Below are 5,694 nucleotides of genomic sequence, written 5' to 3'. Positions count from 1 at the left end.
TATTATTCATGCTAGAATTGTATTAACCGGAAACATAATACATGTGTGAATACATAGACAAACAGAGTGTCACTAGTATGCCTCTACTTGACTAGCTCGTTAATCAAAGATGGTTATGTTTCCTAACCATGGACAAAGAGTTGTTATTTGATTAACGGGATCACATCATTAGGTGAATGATCTGATTGACATGACCCATTCCATTAGCTTAGCACCCGATCGTTTAGTATGTTGCTATTGCTTTCTTCATGACTTATACATGTTCCTATGACTATGAGATTATGCAACTCCCGTTTGCCGGAGGAACACTTTGTGTGCTACCAAACATCACAACGTAACTGGGTGATTATAAAGGTGCTCTACAGGTGTCTCCAAAGGTACATGTTGGGTTGGCGTATTTCGAGATTAGGATTTGTCACTCCGATTGTCGGAGAGGTATCTCTGGGCCCTCTCGGTAATGCACATCACATAAGCCTTGCAAGCATTGCAACTAATGAGTTAGTTGTGAGATGATGTATTACAGAACGAGTAAAGAGACTTGCCGGTAACGAGATTGAACTAGGTATTGAGATACCGACGATCGAATCTCGGGCAAGTAACATACCGATGACAAAGGGAACAACGTATGTTGTTATGCGGTATGACCGATAAAGATCTTCGTAGAATATGTAGGAACCAATATGAGCATCCAGGTTCCGCTATTGGTTATTGACCGGAGACGTGTCTCGGTCATGTCTACATTGTTCTCGAACCGTAGGGTCCGCACGCTTAACGTTACGATGACAGTTTCATTATGAGTTTATGTATTTTGATGTACCGAAGGTTGTTCGGAGTCCCGGATGTGATCATGGACATGACGAGGAGTATCGAAATGGTCGAGACATAAAGATCGATATATTGGAAGCCTATATTTGGATATCAGAATCGTTCCGGGTGAAATCGGGATTTTACCGGAGTACCGGGGGGTTACCGGAACCCCCCCGGGGGTTATTGGGCCTACATGGGCCCTAAGGGAGAAGAGGAAAGGAGGCAAGAGGTGGCCGCGCGCCCCTCCCCTCCCTAGTCCGAATAGGACAAGGAGAGGGGGGCGCCCCCCCTCTTTCCTTTCCCTCTTCCTCCTCTTTCCCACTTCTCCTTCTCCAACTAGGAAAGAAGGGAGTCCTACTCCCGGTGGGAGTAGTACTCCCCCTTGGCGCGCCCTCCTTGGCCGGCCGCCCCCTCCCCTTGGCTCCTTTATATACGGGGGCAAGGGGGCACCCTAGGACACACAAGTTGATCTTCGTGATCGTTCCTTAGCCGTGTGCGGTGCCCCCCCTCCACCATATTCCACCTCGATCATATTGTAGCGGTGCTTAGGCGAAGCCCTGCGACGGTTGAACATCAAGATCGTCACCACGCCGTCGTGCTGACGGAACTCCTCCCCGAAGCTTTGCTGGATCGGAGCCCGGGGAGCGTCATCGAGCTGAACGTGTGCCAAGAACTCGGAGGTGCCGGAGTAACGGTGCTTGGATCGGTTGGACCGGGAAGACGTACGACTACTTCCTCTATGTTGCGTCAACGCTTCCGCTTCAGTCTACGAGGGTAGGTAGACAACACTCTCCCCTCTCGTTGCTATGCATCACCATGATCTTGCGTGTGCGTAGGAATTTTTTTGAAATTACTACGTCCCCCAACACAGCGATCGATCGGGTTCAGTTAGCAGCATAGGAGTCTCGGTCGGGTTCAGTTAGGAGCGAAGGGATCGATCGATCGGCTTCAATACGTAGCAGCAGGAGATCACTCGGGTTCAGTTATAGCGACACGGCTCGCACCACGCGCGCGTACGAGAAAAACGTGCAAACCACACGGCATCGCTCGGCCTCGATCGCCCACTGTCGTGGGAATGATTCCGACAATAATAAGGTATAGGGTAACGGAGCATGATCTATCGAGATGCATATGGGTGACACGATGGTTTTAGCAAGTTCGGGCCTCTCACGGTGGAGATAACAACCATACGTCTTGTGCTCCGGAGAGGCTTTGTTATATCTGAGTATGTATCTGGAGATTACAATGTGTGTTTGAGAGAGAGAGGGGAGAGCGGATCTCCATGCCTGAGCTATGTCCTGAGACTAGAGAGAGAGAGGTGGAAAAAAAAGAGCCCCTAGTCTAGTGGTGGGGTGGCTTATACAGAGTGTGACACCCCCACACCTCCTATGTTACAAAGTGGGGCATGAATGCCATAAAGCCAGCCCACTATCAAGCCTTCACTATGAGAATGATGTCAACTGCTTTGCTGCCTGCTGGTCTTCGTATATCTGAGTGAGTCGTACGATCGAGTGGTGAACTGTTATCCGAGTGGATGGTATGCTGCTTGGTCGAGTGGATAGTATGCTGCTTTTCCGAGTGGATAGTATGTCTCTATGAAATTTACCTAGACCCACATGTTGTGTGGAACCCATGCTTCATGATATTTCGACCCTTCGTGGGCCTACCTGTTATGTGTATCCCCAACATTAGCCCCCGAATCGATTGCGATTTTGCAGAAGACACAATTTGGCCCGAGTGATTATGGAAATACTCGGTACCTGTCATCGTGCTTTCAGACAACCAAGGTTTAAACAAAGTCTCAATGGATTCTGGTACTGTGCTTCCCAACTGATTTGGGTAAGTGCCCATGAGGAGCAACTTGGTGACATTCGATCATCTCTCGGAAGAGGTTAACTTGTGATCAGAGTATGGATGTGTCATTAAATCTGTGCAACAAGATTGACACATGGGCTGCTCTCTCAGAGCGATGCCATTCTTATCCCGGAGGAACGTCAATACGAGTCGTTTTTAGATCCACACTTGTGAGTTTCACGCTTTGAGTCCTAGAAGAAGGCTCAAAACAGGTCCATGGAGCAGCGTTAAAACTCACCTTATAGGGTTTTTTTGGTAGTCGATGGGATTCTTTAAAAGTTGTTTGTTTGTTGTTCGTCACTCGGACTGGTCAGGCCATACCGAGTGGAGATTACTCCAGTGGGGGCACGCTGAGTGCACCCACTTGGTGTAGTCCTCGAGACCGCCGTCGACTGCGGGCAGTCGGCGGGGGTCTGAGAGAGAAAATCTTCTTAACCGGTACTGATTGGACTTGTTCTTCTCCGACTCAGAGGTCGAGTGATCTGGAGGTGGGTTTGCATCGAGCAAAATGTTTCTTTCCAAGTTCTCTTCCAGTGGGGGCACGCTGAGTGCACCCACTGGGTGTAGTCCCCGAGCCTCTGTCGGACTAGATGAGTCTGGCAGAGGGTTTAAGTCTCCCGGTAAACCTCCATGCAGTTGGCACAGTAAATATCTTTGTCTGGAATTGAATCAATCAAGTAATCTTTGTGCACTCGGCCCGATGAATGAATTCGTCCTTGAAACTGTCGACTGTAGAAAAAAGCTGGCCACTCCAGGGAGTAATCGTTCCAGTAGTACTTCTTATATTGACCGTTAGATTTTGCGTGAAATGGGTATTTGTCCGAGTGGACGTGCTTCCCGACTGATCGGGGTATGTTGACTACAAGGAAAATTTGGTGGCACTTGTATGTATGGTCAGAAAGATATTCCTGCTGTGATCAATGGGTCGATTGAATGGGCGTAACCCCGGAGGACAGCATGGCCAACGGCTGTGCGTAGCCCCCGAGTGATGTTTGAAAGAGGTAAGCTTTGCTACAGAGTGTGATATGAGGTTTGATCATATGAGTAACTTAGTCGTTCCCGTGCTGGGGGTGTAGAGGTAAAGACACGTCCAACTGATGGTGATTCGCGAGGTGGCCGAGGGGCGATGATGTGTACAACCGAGTGATGACGCGGGGCGGTCGAGTGGTGAAGACATGCACGACCGAGTGGCAATGCATGGAGCGGCCGAGTCATGCTGTGCAAGGTGGTCGAATGATGAAGACGTGCACAACTGTGTGGCAATGCGCGGGGGGCTGAGTGGTGAAGAACTACGTGTTCAGCCAAGTGGTGATGCGTGGAGCGGCAGTATGGTGAAGGCATGCACAACCGAGAGGCGACGCACGGAGCGGCCAAGTGGTGAAGACGTGCACGGCCGAGTGGCGACGTGCGGGGCGGCCGAGTGAGGATGCACGAGGTGACCGAGTGAAGGACTACGTGTCCAGCCAAGGGAAGACGCGCGGGGCGGCCATGTGGTGAAGGCATGCACAACTGAGAGGCGACACGCGGAGCGGCCAAGCGGTGAAGACGTGCACAACCGAGTGGCGACATGCGGGACGGCCGAGTAAGGATGCGTGAGGTGGCCGAGTGAAGGACTACGTGTCCGGCCAAGTGGTGATGTGCGGGATGGCTGAATGACGACGCGTGGCATGGCCAAGTGACGATGCGGGAGGCAGCCGAGTGAAAGATTGCGTGTCAGCCAAGTGGCTGAAATTGTCTTCGAAGTAGTTAGCCGGATGCTTTCGAAGCTAATGTAGTGACGAGGTCGGTGTAGTGTGGTTGCGACACAACAAGACCGGCGTGACAACTGAGTCTGGGTAGAAATGAAGATGACGCATAGAGCGTCTGAGTGATTATAAAACTTGTCAAAGTGGCGGATCAAATGCACTTGTTGAAGTGAAGGATCTGATAGGTGATGAAGTACTCGACTACCCAGGAGAGTGTCATTCCAAACGAGATGCATCCCCCGAGTGCGGCGTAGCCCCCGAGCGTACTACAGGCTTCGACAACGGACATGTTGAAATACGAGAAATATAGTTTTGAATGGATGATTTGCAATTCATCGAGTCGGTCTCGGGTAAAGATGAGGAGAAGCTTCTGAGTGATGCTCGAAAGAGGCAAATTCACAAAAGAGTGAAGTGTGAAATTTAATTACAAAAGGGACTTATCTGTCTCACGCCTGGCGAGGTCTATATCATTGATACGATGAAGAGGATTCCATAGAGGGTTTGGCTGGATGTGTTTGAAGTCAACAGAGCGACAAGGTCGGTGTTGTGGTGCGCTAGGACCGGTACGGTGACCGAGTCCGAGCAGCGATGAAGTTGGCGCATAAGGCTGTCGAGTGATCGCATAACTTGTGTAAAAAATGGCACAAGCCAACGAAATAATTTCTTGAGGAAATTTGATGTGTGCTGAAATGATTTGTGTGAATAACACCCATAGACACCCGCTGGGTGTGCAAGGGGCTTGCTAGTTAACTAACAAGAGTCTGGAAGAGCAAAGGATCCATTCGAACTTGTCGAAGTGAAGGATCCGACTGAATGGCTGAAATAAAATGGAAGTGTAGTGTTTCGACTGAGTTGCAGCCCCGGAGGAGCGATGCAAACTCAAAATGAAGAACGACACATGGTGTTCATGAATGATGTATTTGAAAAAATGGAAGTTGGACTCGAGAGTCACATAACCAGTACTAAGCAAGTATGTGAAAATAAGCAGCCGAGCATAGAGGTACACTCGGTGGCGTGGCCTCCGAGTGAACGTGATGTGTGAATTATGGGATACTCGGGGAGACGGAAATAACATAATGTAAAATGACTTAGCTGTCTGAAGGCGCGCTAGTGGTCGAGTGGTGATGAGGCGACCAGCTGAGTGGCGATGCGCGGGGCGGCCGAGTGGTGATGAGGTGACCGACCGATGGTGACGCGCGGGGCGGCCGAGTGGTGATGAGGTGACCAACCGAAGGCGACGCGCGGGACGGCCGAGTGGTGATGAGGTGACCAACCGATGGCGACGCGC

This window comes from Triticum dicoccoides, chromosome 4A, assembly GCF_002162155.2.
Source record: "Triticum dicoccoides isolate Atlit2015 ecotype Zavitan chromosome 4A, WEW_v2.0, whole genome shotgun sequence".
NCBI classification, from domain to species: domain Eukaryota; kingdom Viridiplantae; phylum Streptophyta; class Magnoliopsida; order Poales; family Poaceae; genus Triticum; species Triticum dicoccoides.
The sequence above is the reverse complement of the archived record's forward strand: the minus strand, read 5'-3'. Positions refer to the sequence as shown.